Below are 26,054 nucleotides of genomic sequence, written 5' to 3' on the forward strand. Positions count from 1 at the left end.
TTCCAAGATACTATCAACATGGTGACTAGATTAAATAACTTTAAATATTTGCAGCAAGGAACATCTATGGCATGAGAATTTTATTGTCTGTTGGTTTTTAGGACTTGGTTTCTTTGATTTTATCTTTTGGTGACATTTTTCCTATGCTTCTCAATGATGTATACGAACTAGAGTGGTCAAGAATGGGCATGTTCACTTGATTTGTTCGTGTGGTTTGTTCTCTAGTTACACTATGGCTCATTCAAGGATATGGTGGCCTGTGACCATTGAGGATATAATGACGCCAGTGTGAGTAGGGACATTTCTTGTTTGAAAGTGTCTTATCTCCATACAAATGGTATTTTGAGTATCTAGGTTAAAAGCATATCTGGATGGTCAATGTCACAATCATTTACCATAATAATCTCAATGATGATAAATGCACAAGAAGCTCGTCACTCTCATATCTTCTACCTTCCATCATGTTCCCTTTAGCCTTCATCTCATGTAGTCCTACATTATCCGACTTAAGTATAATGACACACACAAAATAATAGGGGCATGCATTACATTAGCATCTGTCCTACATCACCACATGTCAGTATCTCATACATCTATCTTGCATTACCATATATTAGTCATGCATAATATAAGCATATCACCATAAAAAACATCCTACATCCATGAATGTTCTAACATAATCATTATTCATATATATATCACTTATAGAAGCATCATAGGTCAAAGAATGCATATCGACATAAGATAATTTTGCATCCATCATGATAAGAATATATAAAGTGAATCATAATAGCATCTCATGAACATCATCATGTAGAATCATATAGAATCATCATCATAAGCATCATATAGTACATTGTGCATAATCCATCACATAGATCATACATCATAATTGCATCACATAAACATCATAAGAAGCATATAGAATGATAGCATCATATAGAATATCATAGGAACACATGCATACAGTCGCTACTAGGAATAGATCTCATCTCATATATATTAAAAATAATGTGTTAGATATGATGATGTCAAAATCATAAATGGCTATTGAGAGCCCAAAATCACCCTATGTGTCTGCATATGATCATGATACAAAATATGGACTAAATAGGGGTTATGATGAACTATTGTAGTCAGTCTCTAAGGTCTTGCTCCTCTTGTCCTAGGTGGTGGTCCCCCTCCTATTGATCCTACCCTAAGGGGTCCCATAACTCCCCACTATCTGTCTTGTCTCCACTGCCTACCCTATGAGCTCACCGTGTAGCTCCTTTTTTCCTCTCCTACTAGCGCTACAAAGTCATATAATTGTCGCCAATATGATATCTCATGTGCAACTCTAAACACAAAATCTACCCCTAAGCTAGCATTGCCCTATTGAGTGGCTCTCACCCGTTTTATAGCCTCCTCTACCTTATTATATTTCTCTATACTAGTATCCCTCTCTCCCACTAGGGTATTCACCTATTGTCTAAGGGATGCTATCTGTGTAGCCTGCATCTATATTTGTGCATCTTGCATCTGTAGTTGTTCCTATATGACTACTATATCTTTCCCTTGTACACCCTAATCATATGACCCCTATGGCCCTTGTCCCTACTCATCTCCTCCTCTCTAAGGAGCATCCAAATCCTATACCTCTTTTACTGGTACTTGTACTAGTCATTAAGACCAACCTGCAATCACAAATGTAATCGCACCAGCATCAACTTGCTTTATCCTATCAATATTTATTAGCTTTATCCTATCTAGCAACTTTATTAGCTTCATTGGTTGCTACTTAGCTTATCCTACTGGGGAAAGAGCCAAATTTTATCAAATCAACTAGTTATCCTACATGTTGTAGTTGTTTTTCACATTTGCAACATTCTTAGCCCCTAACTTGCATTTTGACCAAAGACATGTTGATATCTATAAAACTTGTGTTAAGAATTCAAAAATACACTTTTAATGTGCATATATGTGACATAAACCAAAAATGCCATTTTATACTATGTAAATACACCAAGAAACCCTATACACAATAGCATACCAAAAACACAGTTTAACAAACTGTAAAAATGCGCTAATGAAAATAGATGCACTAAGAGTGACCATAAATGTGTTTTTGCACCAAAAACACACTTTTAGCAATTTCCTATTTTGTCACATTGTTTGCAACCTAGAATTTTGTGAGAATTTGCCTATAGTAACCAAGATCTAGAGGATGGATGAAAAGAACAAGAATAAGAGAGAAATAATATGTGACAAGAACAAACTTTATTCTCATCAATGATGCAGCATGCCCAACTGGACTACCAATTGGATTGATCAACTAGATTACATACAATATAAATGAGCTTGCTTATATAGGCAAGGCTATGAGAGCACACAATCATGACATGTGGCCCAATGAGATACAAGGGTAGGTAGGGGTAGGTAGGAGAAATACTAGAATATTTCACTAAATGTGGATCATCCACCGAAGGTGGAATGTGATAACAAGATAACACCACAAAAGATGGAATTTCTCCTACAACCATCTTCCCTAGATACACACTTCCCTAAGTGTCTCATACAAACTACAATGAATGCATTATCCTAAGTCAACTTAAATAAAGTGTAATTATGAGACATAATTTACACCAACACCCCCCCTTAAGTGCAACCTAGGGGAATGTAGACTCAAGCTAACAATCTAAGATGGGTCCTAACAATTAGGCCATGTTAGGTACCCATGTACAAATGTAATGCAATCTCTCACAAATGGAAAAAGAGAGAAAAACTGAATTGGAAAACACTCTCCCCCAAAAGAGAGATGAAAGCACTTAATGCACTCAATGAATAATGAGAAGGAGAAAACCCCATGTGAGGAAAAATTATCCACATAAGAGAGAAGAAGAGAGACCATGAAGCCCCCCCTCAATGTAGAATCTTCTAGAAAGATGGTCCAATAATGTTGACCAAAATTATTCCCCATTAGGAAGAAATAGAGCCAATGTTGCACTAAGAATGTCAAAGTGTGACAAAACCAAGTACCAATGTTGATGAAGAATGATCAATTAATCACTCACTACAACAAAATGAAGATCAGACATGGAGACAACCTACTTAAGCATCAACTGGATACTCATCAATGGTAGATTGGTACAATCTAAGTCTCACTGGAGCCATGCAAAAATTTGTACAATCTAAGTCTCAACTGGAGCCATGCATCAAGTCTCACAAGATATTTCCTAATTTATAGAGTATAAGAGAATTACATCAAATATGTCATCAATGATAAGGTATAAATAAAAATGGCACTTTATATTAGTGTGTGTACAACATAGCTCAAGCAAGAGAATACAAAATGATGATGTAAATCTGGAAACAAGAAGATGATGCCACCAAAAAGATGCCCTGCAGAAGATCGCAGATGAAGATGCCTCTGATTGGGATGTTGCGAAGAAAAATGTAGGAGCAACTAACCCCCCCTTGGTTGGCGAATGGAGAACATTGCAAGACAAGTATGATAGGTGGAAGAAATTTTTTTTTCCCAAATTTACTTATTCCATGAAACTTAATAAAGAAAAATTTGAATTTTTGAATTTTATTTTTCAAAAAAACTTTATTAGAAAATAAAGAAAAGAATACATCCATTTTTATTTTTTTCAAAAAAAACTTTATTAAAAAATCTAATAAAGAAAAATACATTTTTTTAATCTATAAATAAAAAAAATTATTAAAAACTATTTAATATTTTTTTATACAAAATAATTTGTAAAAAAAAAAAAATTTTTTTTAAATGGCCCCCCCTAGTAGCTGCATGGAAAATTTGTGGGGCCTTCCATGGCAAGTTCACAAACCATACCACGCAGGTAAAACTTGCAAAGGGTATCCTGTGCAAGTGGTACCTGTGCAGTACCAAAAAAGCCTTTTTTTTAATTTTTGATTGAAAAAAAAATTGATTCCCCCTCCCCAATTTTTAAATTGAAAAAAAAATCGACAAAAATCAAAAAATTATATATATATAACCATACCTACATACTTGCAAGTTTGTATGATGATGAGGGAGGGGATTTTTCTTAGCTCGAAGTGGTGGAGGCTAATTTGGAAGAATGAATAGGCGATCTTGAGTTTTTTGGGATTTTTGAGTGTGATGACAATGACTGATTTTGCCAAAAATGCTCCAAAATTTCAAATCACTCCTGGGATAAGTAATCACCCTCCACCTTCAAATGGCTCTAGATTTGGCCTCCGATGTTGAATTTGGACAAAACAAAAAGTGATTTTGACTTTCTCAAACCACCTCAATCCAATGGTGACCTTAGATATGACCCATCAAACTCCAATAATGACTTGCAATAGAAAGCCTCAAAATACAAATCCCCAAATTACATCAAAATTCTCTCAAATGACTATCCATGACACCCTATAGGCTCTGATACCATGTGAGAATTTTCTTGTAGTAACCAAGATCTAGAGGCCAATGAAAATCACAAGAATAAGAGAAATAATTTTTGGCAATATGTTGGACTTGGTTAAGTGTTAACATTGATGTCAACACTATATCCCAGTTGGATATGGTTTTGTTATCTTGGTTGGATCTATCTCGGTTAGACTTGGTGTTTATCTTGGTTTTGGCTATGATTCTGATCCAGTTTGATTAGATCCCTAGTTTTGGTTTTGAATGACTATTCAGGATGGTTATATGCTTGTCATATTCAATTGGTTCATGATTTGGTGCTCCGAAAGCTATCGCTTTTGTTCCCAGTTGGTATTTCTCGGTACCAGTTAGCGATATTTGATGATATGGTTCAATGATTTTGGTCCAGCTTATGGAAATGGTTTCTAACGTGTTGAAGGTGTTTCTTGATCGTGTACCAATTATTTTGTGGCTTTGCATTAGCTGGTGTGTTGTTATGGTGGTCCTACTTGGATCTGATTAGATATTTTGTGTTATTGGATTGAGGGTTTCTACTGGTTGGTTAAACATGTTGGAGATTGGTCTTAGCATGATTTCTGGTGAATATAATTGTTTGGGAATTTGATTTAGGTCCATACTATGTAATGTAAATCATAATATTGGTTTGGTGATATCATGTAATATAATTTTTATAATTATGGGTTTATGGGCTTAGGGTTTAGCCGACCTTATCATCAAGTGACTTGTTCATGTAATATGTCATGTGTGGGATCGATGGTTATGTCTGCATTATTAGAGGAAGGTTTATGTGCAAATAGGTGATATATCATTTGACAAAAGGTTTTGGTGTTGCAGAGTAGACATTTGTGCTTAACAAGAACTATATCAAGCATTAGGAGATGCTACTTTCACAGTTCATTCTTTCTGGATTGTAGTTTGATGCTTTTATAAGTCAGTGAGACTTCTCTTTTGTGATGAGCAATGAGCTCTAGGTGGTTGGCTTGATTGTAAGTGCAAACCACATTGTAATTATTTCACATACTGCTGCAGAAGTATTATCTAATTGTGGGTAGGGTTTCCCACCGTGGTTTTTCCCTTTACGGGGTTTTCCACATCAAAAATATTGGTGTTGTATGTTGTGTTTTCATGTTTTATCTTTCATTGTGTTTGTTTCCTTGTGCTCCAGTATAAAGGTTTTAATCTGCAATAGTTCTGATTTCTGATAGTAAACTAATTCACCCCCCCTCTCAATTTACTCCCGATATCAAATCTGTCTAACAATAATGTGTGACAAGAACAAACTATATTCTCATCAATGATGCAATATGCCCAACTGAACTATCAATTGGATTGATCAATTAGATTGCATACAATGTAAATGAGTCTTATTATAAAGGCAAGGATGTGAGAGAACACAATCATGACACATGGCCCAATGAGATACAAGGGTAGGCAAGGGTAGGTAGGAGAAATAATAGAATATTCCACTAAAGGTGGATCATTTGAATTGAAGGTGGAATGTGATAACAAGATAACACCATAAAAGGTGTATTTTCTCCTACAACCATCTTCCCCATATACACACTTCCCTAAGTGACTCATATGCAAACTACAATGAATGTATTATCCTAAGTCAACTTAAGTAAAGTGAAATTATGAGACATAATTTATATCGACACATTTCTACCCTATTTATGAGACAATAGATGCACAATTAAAATGAGGGTCTACATATCGGTTCTTTGAACTCCTATGGCTGCTCATGTCACCACACTCACTCGAATTGGTGGAATCTCTATGTCATTGTCCTAGTACTCTATGTTTCTTCTCTGCTCTGCTTTGCACCTTGAACTTTAAATATGATGGATGCAAAATGAGGAGATTCTTCCCCCAAGCTCCTATTTATAGGTGTTTGTAACCCTAATTACTCTTGGTCATCCTCATGATCCCCTATGACTTGTTCTTGGTCTATTTTTCACCCATCTGATCCTATCTTTTCTTTATTCATCTAGCATATCCTTTCTCTTGTCAATAGATTGTCTAAAACCTATATTTGTTTTTTCACCCAATCTCTTGAGGGGGAATACAACCTTTGTACCAAGGCAAAATTTGTGTATTAGTTAATCTATTTTCTTTGAAACAACATGATAAACTACATTTTCTCAAAGAGGGGCAAATGTAGACGCCTAAAATTGTCCTAGCCTAATTAAATAAATATTTTTATTTATTTAATTTTCCCTTTTCCTCTATTAATTAAATGAATTTTTTATTTATTTAATTAATTCACTAAACCTTTTCTAAGCCTTTTTCTATCCTAATTTAAATAAATATTTTTATTTATTTAAATTCCCTTTTTCCAAATTAAATAAATAAATAAAAATTATTTACTTTATGTGACCCTCCCTTTATTAATTAAATAAGTTATTTAATCTATTTAGGTTTTTCCTCGCATTTATCTTAAACACTCCCTTTATTTTATTATTTTCTCTACCTACCTTGCAATCTTAGCTCACCATCTTGTATCCCATCTCTTAATCCTATCTCTCTATTTTTAAGATGTTTTATATATAAGATGCTTCTCCCTCTCTTTTTCCATAATATAGCATACTTACATTCCACTGAATTGACTTTAGCCTACATCAAGCTACATCATCACAATCAAATACGTTCGCCATTGTGCTCTCGTGTAAGCATAAAAATATGAGAAGAACCATATCAAGTATTGGCATTGAATTGTCATTGATGTCCACATGTGTGTGTGCAAAGCTAAGTTGATGAAGTTGCAGAGACATACAGGACACCCACTGAATGGGGAGGTAGAGACATGCAAAGGCATGAAGAGACATCAAGATGGAAAGTTTAGTGATACAACAATGATGAACATCCTAGAGGAAGATCAAAATAGTTGATATAGTGTTATTCTGGGTAGCAGAGTTGTGCAGGATAAATCAGTATACATGGAGGTTGATAAAGATGGATAGAGGACCAAGGGCATATGTACTACTACAACATCATATAACACACTATTTTATATGCACAAGGAGATACAAAAGGCAAGCCTAGAATGTTCTAGGAGGATAAGTAATTGGATGAAGAAGACAAAGGGCAATGTAGTAGAGAAGGCATCGAGCAAACCGGTTTGAATCAAGAAAGGTGTAACTACAGATGTCAATAACACGTGACTAAGTTGTCAATAATATGCAAGTTATCGCTATCACTATGACCAAAGGGTTGTTGTGTACTATGAAACGATGGTTATGTGTCTACAAGTGTCAATAACACAATGGTTATGTGTCTGCAAGTATTAATAACACAATGGTTATGTGTCTTCAAGTGTCACTAACATATTGGTTATGTGACCAGGGTTGTCAATAACACGACTGGTTGGTCATACTAGTCTCACGGAAGACAATGTCAATAACACGTAGGTTATGTGTGTTAGAATCTCTGATACCGGAGGAAAACTGAGAGGGGGGGAATCAGTTTTCCACAAATTAAACAATTAATGTAGATTATAAACCATTTACCAGAGCACAATATAAACAACATAGTGATAGATAAAGCATGGAAGCACAAATCACACAACACCAATATTTTTGATGTGGAAAATCCGGTAAAGGGAAAAACAACGGTGGGAAACCCTACCCATAGTCAGATAATACTTCTGCAACAGTATGTGAAATAATTACAATGGGGATTACACTTGCAATCAGGCCAATCACTTAGAGCCCGCTGCTCATCACAAAAGGGAAGTCTTACTAACTTACATTAACATCAAACTGCAATCCAGAGAAAATGAACTATAAAAATAGCATCTCATAATGCTTGATACAGTTCCGGTTAAGCACAGATATCTTCCCTGCAATACCAAAACCTTCACAACCCTTTGTTGAATGATAAACCTTGTTCACACAATTACCTCTCTCTAATAATGCAGACATAACCATACCGATCTCAAAATTACATGAATATATCACCTATAAATACAGATCATCAACCTTGATAACAAGGTCGGCTAAACCCTAAACCCATAAACCATAATTACAAAAATTTCATCACACGATACCATCAGACCATTATTATGATTCACATTACATAGCATGGACCTAATTCAAATTCCCAAATAATAATATCCATCAGAAATTCCTCTAAGACCTATATCAACGCGTTTCACCAACCAGTAGAAACCCTCAGTGCAAATAACACAAATAACCAACCGGATCCAAATAGGATCACCAAATCATCACGCCAGCTAATGTGAAGCCACTAGACAATTAGGACATGATCAAGAATGTATTTAGCACATTAGGAACCATTTCTATAAGCCAAACCAAAATCACTTAACCAAATCATCAAATATCACCAACTGATACCAAGAAATATCAACTGATAATCCAGAACACAAGCGATAGCTTTCATAGCACCAAATATTGAACCAACTGAATGTGACAAGCATATGACCAAAACCAAAACAACCAAATTGATCATACCAGATCAAAAACATTGATAACCAAGTCCAACTAGTATAGGAACCAATCGGGACAAAACCATATCCAACTAAAGCACAATGTTGACAACACATAAAAAATTTCAACATATTGCCAACAATGTGATCCTTTCTATCCCACAACATGTGCAGTTGAAGGTGTATGACCTTGCAAGATAACAATTATGCAGTACACATAATGTTTTCTCTTATCCCGCAACATGTTGGTCGACTGTGGAATGCCTCGTGGGATAAGAAAGTCAAATAGGTCAAAGTGGAGAGCACTCCCTCTTATCTCGTGGTATGGAAAATGGCATATGCCTATCGTGCGGGATAACACTTAAGCAGAGAGATGTGTTTTTTCCCTTATCCCGCGACATGTTATTTGCATGTAAAAAACCTTGCGGGATAACGATTGTCAAAGGAGGTCAAAGCAGAGAGATGTTATCTCTTATCCCGCGGTGTCAAATGTGACTTATAAAAGTCACACAGGATAAGAAACTAAAGGGAAAATTGCTTTCCCTTATCCCGCACAAAGAAAGAAGCTACACACAGGTGATGCGAGATAACAAAGTAAAGTGAAGGACATTAGGGAAACCCTTGTCTCACGAGGGTTTACAACTTCAAGAAAGGTGTCATGGGATAAGAGTATAAAGGAAGAGGGAAGGTTTCCTTATCTCATGCGTCTTCGCAAGGATAAGGAAAGGGGCCCTAGGACAAGGAGTTGCTTGTCAAGGCAATAGACAAAGCTTATCCCGTGAAGTGAAATAGGGTTAAGGGATGCATCGCAGGACAAGGACAAGCAAGGACAAAAGGGAGAAGTCTTATCCCACGTGAGTCAAGACACCATGCAAATGTTGCGCGGGCTAACAAAAGCAAAGGCACACCACACAAAGTTAATGAAGGATTATCCCGCTTAGACTTATCCCACACGGGTAACTTGGACATGCAAATGGTCTTGTGAGGTGTATAACACGAAGATCAACCATAGTATGAAGTTCAAAGGATCTGAGCATCCCAATAGTCCACATAGACGTTGACCAAGATTGACCCGAAAACATGGCATGTACGAAGAAACTCAGAGGACACCTGTTGGAAAGATGAAAAGTTACTTTGCCGACAAAATTGAAGCTTGTGATCAACTTTTCTGCCATGACTACAAGTTGATAGACTTAGTAATCCACGTGGTAGCCAACCAAGTATGACCAGAAATGTTGAATGACAAATTTGATGGCACAGATGAATGTCGATAGATGTAAAGGCTTATGTTGTAGCTGACCGACATTGACCAAGTGATGTGGATGCAGAAAATGAAGACAAGTGGCCCCCAAGTGGTTGATAATGAAATCTGATATGCAGAGGTCGATGCTTACAGAGATGATGGTCAATTTAATGAGGTGGTTGTCAATCTCCTTAGGGAAGATCGGCAGAGGATAGAGGTGCATTAACGATGACTAAGTTGCAAGCCAGTTGTTGGGCTCGAGGTGATCAAGTAGAAGTTGAATCCAATCTGTGGGCCAAAATGAGCTTGCTAAGCACAAAGAAAGAAGCTACACACAGGTGATGCGAGATAACAAAGTAAAGCAAAGGACATTAGGGAAACCCTTGTCCCACAAGGGTTTACAACTTCAAGAAAGGTGTCATGGGATAAGAGTATAAAGGAAGAGGGAAGGTTTCCTTATCTCATGCGTCTTCGCAAGGATAAGGAAAGGGGCCCCGGGACAAGGAGTTGCTTGTCAAGGCAATAGACAAAGCTTATCCCGTGAAGTGAAATAGGATTAAGGGATGCACCGCAGGACAAGGACAAGCAAGGACAAAAGGGAGAAGTCTTATCCCATGTGAGTCAAGACACCATGCAAATGTTGTGCGAGCTAACAAAAGAAAAGGCACACCACACAAAGTTAATGAAGGATTATCCCGCTTAGACTTATCCCACATGGGTAACTTGGACATGCAAATGGTCTTGCGAGGTGTATAACATGAAGATCAGCCATAGTATGAAGTTCAAAGGATTTGAGCATCCCAATAGTCCACATAGACGTTGACCAAGATTGACCCAAAAACATGGTATGTACGAAGAAATTCAGAGGACACTATTGGAAAGATGAAAAGTTACTTTACCGACAAAATTGAATCTTGTGATCAACTTTTCTGCCATGACTACAAGTTGATAGACTCAGTAATCCATGTGGCAGCCAACCAAGTATGACCAGAAATGTTGAATGACAAATTTAATGGCACAGATGAATGTCGATAGATGCAAAGGCTTATGTTGCAGCTGACCGACATTGACCAAGTGATGTGGATGCAGAAAATGAAGACAAGTGGCCCCCAAGTGGTCGATAATGAAATCTGATATGCAAAGGTCGATGCTTATAGAGATGATGGTCAATTTAATGAGGTGGTTGTCAATCTCCTTAGGGAAGGTCGGCAGAGGATAGAGGTACATTAATGATGACTGAGTTGCAAGCCAGTTGTTGGGCTCGAGGTGATCAAGTAGAAGTTGAATCCAATCTGTGGGCCAAAATGAGCTTGCTAAAAATAGCAAACTAGGTACAACTAACAATGTGTGAACAAAGGAGACATGTTCAGTATAGGTAATCCAATCTAATATAGTGGAGATCATTGACAATTTAATACAAAGTCATTCAATGTAGGAGTTCAATTAGAAGATAGGGAGAATGCATTTATGGATGGGGACTATGTGTCTGAGTGGTGTACAGAGAATCTGATCGATAAGCAAACACAATCTCTCAGAGGTCAAGGACATTAGATTTTTGAATCTAGTCTTAGAGGGAAATCTTGCAGATACAAAGTTGGCCAAATGGAGAGGCATTTGATGTGATTCGACAAGAGTAGTTAAGGCAGCTGAATATGGGAGATTTGTGTGGACAAGTGGTAGAGCAAGCAGAGTAGAACATAGGGATGATGTGGCGCGTGGAACCGCCACGATGTCATTATGATCAAGGTCCTCCTGGTTGAATCTAGCAAATCAACGGCTTAGATTCAAAGTTGATCATGAACACAGGTTAGCTATTCGTGTGTCTAAGAACTCAGATTATCAACTAGACCAACTAAATGAATGATCTGCATAGTGCATAGGAAATTGTAAAGACTATGTGGCATGACAACGTGGAAGAACAACGGTTGTCATGAGTTATGATCCAACTGAACTCTTGGAGGTGGATGTTGAATACAAAAACATAGACTTGTTAGCACAGTTAGTTTATGGGAGTTGGATGAGTGTGTGCTACTATGGAGAAGAAAAGAAGCAGAGGATATAATAGAGAATGGTGTGTTGTTGCAAGTTGAAAAAGGATAGCAAAGAACACAACAGAGACCAAGTGAGAGAGCAGCAGAAGCCAAAGTGTATAGAGTCAAAGAAAAAAGGCAAAAAGGCAGAAGAGGAGAAGTGAACCGAGATGAAGACAAAGATAAAAGAGCAGAGAAGAAGAGATCAGAAGAGAGAAGATCAGTAAGGTGTTGCAAAACCTCATTTTTAACAAGGTATGTATAGCATATATTTGTAATTTTATTCATTGTAATTTATGATTACATGCTCAGAGTAGGGGTAGGTGCTCCTTTGAGTTGTAGCTCATAAATTTTTGGGGTTGGTGCTCCTTTGGGTTGGTGCCCATAAACTTCAGGGGTTGGTGCTCCTTGGGTTGGTGCCCTAAACATTGTAACTAGTTTTACTTGTGAGGTTGGATTGGAGCAGTAGACCCCAACAACATTTCTCACTGAGACTTTTTTGTCCTACATTGTTTTTTCCTTGTATATCTTGTGTTATGGGTTTACATCTTATGTGTGTGTGTTGATTAGTTTAATATCTCTGCTCATAGTCTTGTGATTGTAGTTGTTAATGCTTAGATCTTTAGAGGCTTAAAAATTTTATTGATCACCACTGATTCACCCCCCTCTTAGTGACCCATTATGTTCCAACATCAAGAACAAGATCAATGGAGATAGGAGTATGATGAAGATCAAACCTATTTGAATGTGTGAAGGTATCATTTGAGTTATTTTATGATTTTGCATGCTTGATGGTTCTTCATTGATGTGTTGTTGAATTTCATTGTAGATCTAGGGTTTTATGGTTGGAACTAAGGTTTGTAATATTGAGGAAGTTCAAATTCAGAAAATACACCTTCAATTATTCTTGAATCATCTTCTTTGAGATGAGTCTTCTAAGGACCTCAGCCATAATGATAGAGAAAAAAGGGGGTCCATTGGACCCCTTTGACTATTTTATGTTTGGTAATTGTTTGACTTTATTTTTGTTGCATTTTCTAAGTCTAAATATATTTATTTTTTGTTAAAAAGTCTTTGGATAGTAATGGATTAAAAAAATATTTTATACTTTGCCGCCCTAAGCACTCATTATCTCAAGATAATTAATTTGATACTTTTCTTGTTTTGTCATTAGATTATAGCCTAGTTAGATGATCTATGCTTTTATTTTCTATTTGTGAATCAATAATTTTCATTAATAATCACTTCACATCATTTGATTCTCAATCTAGTTGAATGTTTCAATCATTTTCTAAATGTAGACTTTATTTCATAATTGTTCTCATTAGCAAGTTGAATTATCAAAATATTAAACCTAAATTTTACAAAATCTACTAGGTTGATATAAACACTCACAATCATTATTTTTAGAATTTAAATTTCCCTCTATGCTTGGTAATAGTTTTCTAGTTTATAAGGACTCAATGATTAGACTTGTGTGCGGGAAAAGTGGGGGGATGAAACGAAAAATGTGATTTCAAACTAGTCCACACACCAATGGGAATCTTGGTGCAAGTTATGGAGTTATATTAAATAACTCAACTTCCCAAGGTATGTTCCATTGTTCTCTATCTCACAAGACCCCTCAAGCCAATGCCCTTGCTCTCGGATCACTGAGCAAAGTGACTTAGGGATGACAATCATGAAAATGAGGGATATTGATCAATCTAGCATGGATGCATTCCAAGTTATCCATGATATTAAGTCTAACATGATTTAAACTAGCATGGATATGATAATAATATGAAATGATTAGTAACAAAACTATCCTAGCATGCTATACTAGTCTACCAAGATTATTATATGATAATGCAAATGCCTATTTAAGATGCTATGAAGATTAATTCTATCAAAGAGAGGTTAAATGCTTGATTAAAATGATTTAGATTAGATGCTTAGTAAAATGTCTATAAGTTTGATACTAAAGACTTGGATATGAAAATGGAGGAATGAGAGCTCTATTTATAGGGGAAACAGGGCAATGAATGGTTAGGATTGGATGATCTTAACAAGGGCCAGGATTGAAAGTTATCAATCCATGTTTACAATTCTCACCAATGAAATGGTGATAATTGTCGATATAAGACTACTTGAGAGGAGATGTAAGAAGCATTAAATGCTTGAGAAGACCTCATGTTTACCTTAGGGGGTAAGGGTTAAGGTTAGGTTAGGGTCATCCATTGGATAAAGCTTTTACCCAAAGGATAAACTCTTGTGCAAGGGTTAAAGAAATAACCATGGTCAAAGCAATGAATGTTTGATGAGACCCTTGGGTTAGATGAGGGTTGAGTTGGAGAGAAAGTCTCTAATCATGTAAGAGGGTTGAGTTAACCATTAATGGTTTAGAAGACTTTCATGGTTAACTTGTTGAAGACATAAAGCCTTTAATGGTTTTCAAAGACTTTGAGGGTTTGAGAAGTGACTTCTCTTTGCTTAGGGATGTGATAATATTTAGGGGATGGGTTAGGCTAAATTGGAAGTGATTAGAAGAATCTAGAAGGGGGTTTAGAGAGGCAAGTGGGAGATGTAGAAGAATGCAAGTGGATGGAGGGTAATTTTAATTAAAATAAATTACTTTATTTCAACTAAAATAGATGCAACTTGCATAAATACAAGTGGGGGATTTAATTAAATAAATTAGATTTATTTATTTGCAATGAACAATCTAATTACATGTAAATTTAATTAACAGGGGAAGAAATGGGAATTAATTAAATAAAGTGATTTATTTAATTAAAGGGGTAGAAAAGACTTAGGTGAATTTAATTAAATAAAATGAGTAATTCATTTCAATTAAATAAATGAATATGAATGATTTAATTAAATTAATGGAGGAATAAGGTTAAAATGAATATTAGAAATTCACTTAAGAAAGTGGTCATTTTTATACATCTACAAGACTAGTAGGAATCATTTTTCAACCATTGTGATTAGTGATTGGGTTGATTCATTGTGTCACGATTTGACTTAGACCCTAGTTAGATTTACTTTACTATGCCAGATACTTATACTATTGACATTTTACACGTAATTATTTGATTAGCTTTTTCATGATGTTAGATGATATTTTGTGGTTTAATGACATTAATGATGGTCAGTTATTTTATAATATCGTTATTTAATGATGATGAATTATTATTTTCAATTATGATCATTAATGATATTAATGCTTTAATTAGATTTTAAGCGTGATAATATGAATAATGCATTTTATTATCATGATCTAACAACCTTTTGTTGAGTTGGTTAATCGTCGAAGGCAGACATATGATTGAGGAGGGGTTTTCTAGCTCGCCAGTAGCAACCTAAGTATTAGAACCTTGTGCAAAGTACCCAATTAGATACGAAATTAGTAAATTAAATTAGGGAGTTTAATATAAAATGATAAGATAATATTATTAAAATTTTAAAAAAATAAAAATAAGGATAAATTATTAAATATACAAGTATTTAATATTACAATCAAGCTAGAAATTAATTATAATATAATTATATAAAAGTGAGTAATTAAAAAAAATATAAGCTATTTGATAATTAAATTATAAAATAAATAAAAGCTATTTAAAGAGATAACATCTTGTAAATAATTAGAGGACTAATTTTTAAGAAAAAGGGATTAATTCAAGGAATTTATTAAAATATTAATTAATAAAATAATTTAAATATATATGTATAATCAAGATTATAAATTATATTTTTGACATGCAAGATACAATGCATGAGTAAATAGTAAGATATTAAATTTAGGGAAAATTATGTGCTAAAAATATAGACAACATGCAAGGCATGATGAAAACTAAATAATTAAATTAGTGGATTATTTTCTTTAAAACTAAATCTTTAAAATCATGATAACAAATTTGTGATTTAATTTAAGAATTATTTTGTGAGTTCTAATCATGCATTTTATAATTAAAAATTTGGTCTTATTTTTAGAACTTAATCATGCAATCAGTTAAATTTTATTTTTAGAGAATTTAATATTTATAAATATAGGGATAAATCTCTTATTTGATTCATTCCAATTCCTTTTGAGCTTCTTGATTAGTGTGATTTCTATGAAGTCGACAAGGTAGATTGTTTGAAATTGGGGAAACACCTGCGATTCTTCTTTCTCACAGCCAGGTTCATTTATTTTACATATTTTATTTGAGTCTTAATTTGATCTTTTCCTTTAAAATTTGTTCTTCTTGTCATAATTTCTGATTAAAAATTTAAGCATGGGAAATAAATTTGTTCAAGGTAGGTTTTTAATCTATTCTTTACCACAAGACTTCTATCTATGAAATCGATTGACTGGTATTTCAGAGAAATTGGGATCTAGGTTTTTAAGAAATGACTGAAACATTACGACTGTATCATGACTAAATATGATATGTGCCCATCACTAAAAGTTCACCACCTCAGATCATAATTCAGTTTCTGTGCTTCCACACTTGCGTAACTTAGAATTTTGGAAATCTCTATAACACATTCCAAACAGTGATTTGAGTTTATTTCTCACTAAGCATTTTTTCTTTGATTAATTCTAGAGTATTTTCTTAGTCAACTTAAATGTCAGGCTAAGTATTCCCACCTGTATCCTCTTAAATCATTGCATTCCTCTGTAGATTTATTCCATTAGGTGTGTGTATCTTGATTTCTTTTTTATTATTTGTTGTTATCTTTATCATAGAATATGCATTATGTTAACTACTTATGCTTCATTTGGTTGGGCGGATAAAACGCCTGGGTCATATGTCTATCATCTAGTTTGTGAGAGGAGGTTATCCAGGTCAAATGGAGGTGACACATCCAGAGACAGAGAAAGTCAGAGATTTTTTTTTTATATTAAATATAGTGTTATCAACAGAATTACATCACGAGGAGGTTCCAAAATTAAGCCAGCTCCGGAGGCATGCCTCACACGGAGAGTAGGTCACAAGAGCAGCCAAAAATGTAAATTACATAGTGAAGCAGCTATACAATAACATAAAAGGTATTAATGCAGCAGGTCTTCAAACTGTTCAACCCAAGCAGTCCATCCGAGAGGTCCTTCCATCCAAGCGATGCTTTTATTAGCTTGGATTTGAGCAATCATTTTTATCTGATCATCAGTCGCATTCTTGATTTTGGTAATTTCCTTGTGCAGCTTTTTCACCGTTTTATTGAAAAAAACCATATTGATCATGTGGTTACGATAGTCGTAACCGTCTTTCATTTCAAACACGAACATAGTAGAGTGCCCCATCTTGAGGAATCTGATCAGTTTCTCCCTCTCGATCATCATCATAATACAAACCTGCGAGGAGATTTTAATAAGGGTGAGTTTAAGGTATAACTCAGTAAGAGATATATGCGCACCTTGAAACCTTTCCTCATTTCTGCATTTCCATAGCTGCCATAAAATGTTAGCTGAAATAATGAACCATAGAATATTAGAATCATTTTTAAGTCCATGAATGTAACCTGTAATAATTTCAAAGATATCAATGTACTTGGGGTACGTAATTCCACATAATTCCCATACTTTCTTTGCAAAATTACATTCAAAGAATATATGTCTACAAGTTTCAGGTTTATTGCAGAAGGTACAACTATCATAATTCATCTGGTAATTGTTAATAGGTATTCTATTAATTAACAATAACCATCTAAAACATCTGATCTTGGGGTCAATGGAGGATTTCCAGATTCTTTTAAAAATTTTAATCCAGTCCTTCATCTCCAGGTGAGTATACCACACATTATTAACATGCTTAATAATACTAAGATTATTATTCAGGGAGTTGTAAACATTTTTGGCTTTAATTTTAGTCAGTAGAGAACCATCAGTCCACTTGCTGTTAGTGAATCTATGAGAGTCAACGAGGCAATTTGAAGGGATATTCGAGCAGGCTCTAGTAAGCATGGAGTATGTTTTTTTATGAGCGGCAGGAAGATTATATTTATATCTTAACTCATCCCAATTAATCAAGCAATCATTTTCAAAAAGGTCCATGAATGTGGAGATTCCCAAGTTATTCCATACTTTGGCTGAACAGCCTTGAGTCAAGGCAAGCGGCTTCCCTTAGAGATACAGATTCCACCAAATAGACCTCTCACCATGTAGAGAGTCATCCGAATGGAATGCATTATCAGAAATGCAGTGTCTAGACAACTCCCAAGCTCTCCATAATGTTTTGAATACTGCAGAGCCATGCACAGCAGTAGGAAATTTACCAAAGATGATATCAGCAAATGGGAGATTTTTCCAAGTTTTAGCTTTTTTTGGGTAACCTCTCAAGATATTGTTCCTAACAAGTACTTTCCATGGCTCTTCTCCATCTACACAGTGAGAGATCCACTTGGTGGCAAGTGCAATACCTTGGAGTCTAAGGTCTTTTAGACCAAGCCCTCCATATTTTTTATCAGTGCAACACCAGTCCCATTTAACCATGTGGCACTTTTTATTTCCTTTACCGTCCGACCAAAGGAAGTTCCTTATAGCCTTCTGGATTTCTAAAATTTGATAGTTGTTGAACATCCAAGCAGAAGCATAGTATATGTTGTATGAAGATAAAATCTTTTGACAGACTTGAAGTCTGCCAGCAAGTGACAGGAATCGGTTGAACCAGCTATTAAGCTTTTTTGTGATTTTGGTCTTAACCCATAACCACATATCCTTAATAGAGGGATCTACAGCAAAAGGGATGCCCAGGTATTTGGTTATGGTGGTTGGGCCACCCCACTGGAAGCCAAATTTCAACAACCACCCCGGAGGATGTTCATCCCAGCCAAGACAAATACATTTGGCCTGAGATAGTTTAGCACCCGAGATCGAGCAGAAGAGATCAAGTTTCTTAGTAAGACAATTAAAGTTATCATCTTCCATCTTAATGAATAAGCTAGTATCATCAGCGAATTGGCAGATAGACAGATCCTCATTGTTGGGAAGAGTGATACCTTTGACAGCTGGGGATAAAGTGTCGTCAGTAAGGATGTAGGTAAGAGCTTCAGAAGCAATAACAAATAGAGCAGGGGCAAGTGGACATCCCTGTCTAATAGATCGAGTTAGAGGAAAGGGCTCCGAAAGAGATCCATTAATATCAACTTGGTCCATAGCATCTTTAAGCAAAAGTTTGATATACTTATAGAATAGGTTAGGGAAACCAAAGGCCTTGAGCATAGTATCAATAAAGCTCCATTCTATTCTATCATAGGCTTTCTCAAAATCCAAGAGAAGGATAGCAGCGTTTTGGTTGGAGGTCTTAGCCCAGTTCATTGCTTCCCAACTGGTTATAAGATTTTCCAGTATGTATCTACCTTTAATAAAACTAGTCTGGGTAGGGCTTACAAACTTAGGCAGGATACCTTCTAATCTACGAGCAAGAATTTTGGCCAAAATTTTATATGATACATTCAGAAGCGTAATAGGTCTCCAGTTTTTGATATTAGTTTTGTCTCCCTCTTTAGGGATTAATTTGATAATACCCCTGTTTATCATGTTACCGAGAGAGCCTTTATCAAAAGCTTCATTATACAGGTCAAGGAGATCGGAGCTTATCCAATCAATGTTAGCTTGATAAAACTCAGCTGGGATTCCATCAGGCCCAGGAGTTTTTTCCTTTTTAAGAGTATTGATAGCATTAACAATCTCTTGTTTAGTTATGCTTTGTCCCAAAGAATCGGAATCGGACTGGGTTATCTTATTAGGTATAATGGTTCTAATTTGTTTTCTGAGCTCAGCGGATTCCATAGTGTCCTCAGAAGTAAACAGATTACAGTAGTATTTGGAGAAGGCAGCCTTTATCTCCTCAGGGTCCACTAGCTCAATATTCTCCACAGAGATGCTTGAGATAGTTTCGTTCGTATGTTTTTGCTTAAGAAAGTTAAAAAAGAATTTTGTACCTTTATCACCGAATTGAAGCTAGTGAGCCCTGCATCTGATCTTGACACCATTAACAAGTTTTTGCTGATGTAATCTAAGGTTGTCCCTAGCTCTAGATACCATAGGTAATAGATTTTGATTAGTCGGGTTGCTTTGCATACTAGCTTCAGCAGAGCAAAGCTTATCCGAGAGGGATTTCTCAATATATCTATAATCCTTGGCCTTCTTTTGGCCAATCGTTTGAAGTAAGGCTTTCCAAGCAAGAAGATTCTTTTGCCATCTATCACAGTAGGAAAGGGAAGGATAACTATTCTTATTAAAGGAGCTTATAAGTTGAATGGCTATCAATATGTCTTCATCTTTTAGAAAAGAGGTATTAAGAATATATCTAGATTTGCCAACCAGAGGTGCTTGAGGAACACAAGATAGTTTGATACAAGCAGAAATAGGATGGTGGTCTGATAGGGCCGTAGGGTGAACAGAAACAGCATTGCCATTTTTGTCAGGTATGAAGGAGAAACTGTTCGAGTGAGCATAGAATCTGTCAAGTCTGGCATAGATACAGGAGGAGGCCTATTGAAAGTTACACCAGGTATACTTCAGATTAGTATTGGTATTGTCAATGTTTTTCAGAGGGTCAAACAGTTTTTTTCCTTGGATCATATTATTCCAGGGCATAACTTCAGCAGGTTTCCAGTTAAATGGTCTGCCTCCAGATTTGTCTTTTTGAGACTCAACCATGTTAAAGTCTCCTCCCAATATCCATGGGATGTCAGGAAGGGATGATATCCATAACCAAAGTTCAGCTCTCTCCTGAGGTTCATTGGGTGCGTAAATGGAGCATACTCCAAATGTAACATTATTGATACAGATAGATGCCCATACAGCACTATCGCATGGGGATCTACCTTTATCAACAATGTGTTTGGACCATTTAGGATTAATAAGAAGCGCAGTGCCACCCTTTCCTTTGGAGTGTGTAGAACATAATTTAATTGAATCTTTCCAGATGAATTCAAGATTAAGATCTAAAATAAAATCAACAGCTTTAATTTCTTGCAACATAATAAAGTCTTTGTTGCTAATAGTGTCCAGAAAACGCTTAGCAATGTATTTCCTGTCCGGGGACTCAAGGCCTCTTACATTCCATGAGATAAAATTCATTCTAATCTGTTGTCAGTAGGGACGCAAGTAAGGTCCATAGATCCACCTGTATTGGTGGTATTGTATTGTGCAGATCCTTCTTCACTCATGGGCCCAACAGGGCTTTTGTTTTTGGACCCAGGAGGTCTACCCCGACGCTTAGACTTGGGGAAATCTTTTTGCCAATCTAAATCTTCAGCTTCCGCATCAGGAATTTTAGATTGGTCATTTCCTCTGCCAGGTCCAACCGTAGGAGTACAGTAAAATTGATCATCTGTGTGCTTGGGAGGGATAGATATCAAGTTACCATTATTTGCTGGTACAATTTCCAAATAGTACCCTTCCTCAATTTCTTTGAAAGTCTTAATTTTGGCCGCAATGGGGGAGGTATCTATTGAGGTAAGAGGAGCAGTAGGTGTAGAGGTCACTGATGGAGTATTGGATTTATTAATTTTATCACTAAGGGCATCAGAGATGTCAGTTTTCCTTCTTCTTTTTTTATCCAATTTCCTTTTAACAACTTGAAAACCATCTGTCATGTTAACATCTAGTTGGGGTTCGGTCGCAATGGTATTGTCGTGATTTTTATTGTTAGTTGCAGGTTGGGAAGACAACACTGTAGAGATTTCATTGTTTTTATTAGTAGGAACAAAGTTGTTCAATTTACCAGTATCAACAGATTTAGGGTTTGAGTTAGTCTCATTTTTCCTTTTGATGATGGGGCAGTCGCAACGAAGGTTTTTCTCCTTCTTACAAAGAAAACAAGCATTTAGTCCCCCTAAAATCTCCAGAGGACAAGAGATTACATCCCCTGAAATGTTTATATCAAGAGCCGGAGGGATTTCAATGCCCGGCTTAATCGACACTAGCACTCTAGCGTCCATGTGTGGAACCAATCGAGAGGAATCATCAAACCTAATGACCTTGCCGAGTGGCTCCAACAACTGTATAATGAATCGCCAAAGATATGGGGGCAGATTTTTAACAATGATCCACCTTGGTGCAGACAAGGCCAACACCTCTTCATGTATAGCCTCTGGAGACCAAGCTAAGGCTCGAAAGGATGTATTACCTACATTCCAATACTGCCTTTTGAGGACAGCCTCCTGGGCTTCTGCAGATTTAAAAAAGATGACAAATAGACCCTTCTGCAATTGACGACAGAAAGAGATGCTATACCCTAATTTCAAATTCCAATAGTTATAAAACCAATCATCCAAAAAATTTCTTGCAGGGCTTCGTTCAACATCAACAGCAGCGAAAAAAATTGCAAAGTTCTTTAACCTACCCTTTTCTTTCTCTATTTCATCTAACATTTCAGGGTTAGGGGAGATGGAAAAAGGCCTCAAACCACCCATAGATCTCTTACCTAGTTCGGTCTCTTCATGTTGAGGAGAAGCACTAAACCTAGCGGCAGCAGCAACAGAGGAATTCGCCACCGCCTCGGAGAAGGTTTTCGTGACTGACTGAGCATTATTTTTTTCGGTTTCGGTAGTGTTAGGTTTAAACGCAGAGGTAGTGTTAGATGCATTAATGGGTTTTACTGCGGGCGGCACGGCTTCTGCCGGAGGTAATAATGGCGGAGCGGACATTATGAGTTAACTATAAATGCAGTAAGGAACGCACACACCTGGAACATTGGGAGGAGTGACTGTCAAGCGAGGGTCGCCACGTCGGATGCCAGATCTCTACCAAACGCAGAGTCACCGAAAAAATGCAGACCACCGAGAGTCCCAAAGTCAGAGATTTTAGATAAAATTTTATGTAATAATTAAAGATGTATATTTTATTTCATTATAGAGACTAGAATGGTTGTTTATCAACATCTTATATGGAGTAATATCAACTATCACATCTCAGAATAATAAACTAAAGGCCCTAGTGTGGAACCTAGAGCTCTGATACCAAAATGTAAGGACCCGCTTGTCCTAACCCTAGTTAAACCAAACTTAAACTCACTATTTTAATTAAAATTTAAATCAACCATTATTGCACATGCAAAAGCAATGATTATCAACATGCAAGTAATAGATGAGTAACTGAACAACCATGCAACTCATAAATAACATGTAGAAATTAAATGTGCATGCAAAAAATAACAAACTAAAATTATGCATGAGGACCGAATAGAATGCAAACCATAATTAGTTAAGATGTCAAGTTATGTGTGCGCATGTGTAGCGTAAATTGTATGCATGAAATTATTACAAATTAAATTAACATGCAAAAACTCATAATTAAATAATCTACCAGATAATTAAATATGACCATGCATGCATGCGTAAATGAAAACTAATCTAAGAAAGTAAATCATGCATGTTAGTGGGTTAGTATGTTAGTAGCCTTTTTTCTTCTTTTCTTTTGTTAGTTACATTGCATGGTGACTTCCTGTTGCTTTACATCAGGTTACCTTATAGGTCCTTTTTCATAACTTCTACATGCAACCATTCTAGTCTTTATAATGAAATAAAATATACATCTTTAATTATTACATAAAATTTTATCTGGAATCTCTGACTTTCTTTGTCTCCGGATGTGTCACCTCTGTTTGACTTGGATAACCTCCTCTCACAAATTGGATGATAGACATATGACCCAGGCATTTTATCTGCCGAACCAAATGAAGCATAAGCGTCTCGGTGCTCTTGATAAGCTCTCATCCCTCATGACAGAGTATCCTAGCAAGCCGGTACCAACTGGCAATAAAGGAATCATGTGCAATCATGTAAAACTAACAACCCATCCTGGTTGAACTAACTACATGTGTTATGGCAGGGAGATAAATAAATAAATAAATATGATGGCCATCATTACCCTATTGGGGAGGTGAAGAAATCACCCTTCCCTGGTTAGCCCATAACAAGCACTCTCGTTCCATAAATATCCCTCATAGACAGAAAAATAATTAACCCTCCGCGGGATTAATGTCAGATAATTTTATATATATATATTAAATATTTATTGCTTTTATTATTTTCTTAAAAATTCTTAAATCAATCTTGAAGTTAGAATTTACCACTATCAAGACTTTCCAAACACAACAACATTTTTTGAAAGTTATTTTATTTTCAATTATCAATTTTTTTCCATATTTTGTTAGTACTCTCATAAGAAGTTAACATAATGCATATTCTATGATAAAAATAACAACAAATAATCAAAAATAATTCAAGATACACATACCTAATGGAATAAATCTATAGAGGAATGCAATGATTTAAGAGGATACGGGTGGGAATACTTAGCCTGACATTTAAGTCGACTAAGAAAATACTCTAGAATTAATCAAAGAGAAAATGCTTAGTGAGAAATAAACTCAAATCAGTGTTTGGAATGTGTTATAGAGATTTCCAAAATTCTAAGTTACGCAAGTGTGGAAGCATAGAAACTGAATTATGATATGAGGCGGTGAACTTTCAGTGATGGGCACATATCATATTTAGTCATGATACATTTGTAATTCTTCAGTCATTTCTTAAAAACCCAGATCCCAATTTATCTGAAATTTTCACATAACTTAGAAATATTTGAAATTCAAAAACCCTATAAATTTCCTTAAAACCCAGTTTCTATTTCTCAAGATATATGGAGTAGAAGGCGTTGACAACACAACTGGCACATCAAACAAACTAGCATTAAATCCACAATTTCCAATTACTCTCAACAACAAAACAATACCAGTCAATCGATTTCATAGATAGAAATCTTGTGGTAAAGAAAAGATTAAAAACTTACCTTGAACAAATTTATTTCCCATACTTAAATTTTTAATCAGAAATTATGACAAGAAGAACAAATTTTAAAGGAAAAGATCAAATTAAGACTCAAATAAAATATGTAAAATAAATGAACCTGGCTATGAGAAAGAAGAATCACAGGCATTTCCCCAGTTTCAGACAATCTCTTCAATCTACCTTGTCGACTTCATAGAAATCACATGAATCAAGAAGCTCAAAAGGAATTGGAATGAATCAAATAAGAAATTTATCCCTATATTTATAAATATTAAATTCTCTAAAAATAAAATTTAACTGATTGCATGATTAAGTTCTAAAAATAAAACCAAATTTTTAATTATAAAATGCATGATTAGAACTCACAAAATAATTCTTAAATTAAACCACAAATTTGTTAGCATGATTTTAAAGATTTAGTTTTAAAGAAAATAATCTACTAATTTAATTATTTAGTTTTCATCATGCCTTGCATGTCGTCTATATTTTTAGCACATATTTTTTCCTAAATTTTGTATCTTACTATTTACTCATGCATTGTATCTTGCATGTCGAAAATATAATTTATAATCTTGATTATACATATATATTTAAATTATTTTATTAATTAATATTTTAATAAATTCCTTGACTTAATCCTTTTTTTTTTAAATTAGTCCTCTAATTATTTACAAGATGTTATCTCTTTAAATAGCTTTTATTTATTTTATAATTTAATTATCAAATAACTTATATTTTTTTTAATTACTCACTTTTAAATAATTATATTATAATTAATTTCTAGCTTGATTGTAATATTAAATACTTGTATATTTAATAATTTATCTTTATTTTTATTTTATTTTTATTTTAATAATATCATTTTATCATTTTATATTAAACTCCCTAATTTAATTTACTAATTTCTTATCTAATTGGGTACTTTGCACAAGGTTCCAATACTTAGGTTGCTACTAGCGAGCTAGAAAAACCCCTCCTCGGTCATATGTCTGCCTTCGACGATTAACCTGCAACTTACTCCAACTCAACAAAAGGTTGTCAGATCATGATAATAAAATGCATTATTCATATTATCAGGCTTAAAATCTAATTAAAGCATTAATATCATTAATGATCATAATTGAAAATAATAATTCATCATCATTAAATAACGATATTATAAAA

This window comes from Cryptomeria japonica, chromosome 1 (assembly GCF_030272615.1).
Source record: "Cryptomeria japonica chromosome 1, Sugi_1.0, whole genome shotgun sequence".
Lineage (NCBI taxonomy): Eukaryota > Viridiplantae > Streptophyta > Pinopsida > Cupressales > Cupressaceae > Cryptomeria > Cryptomeria japonica.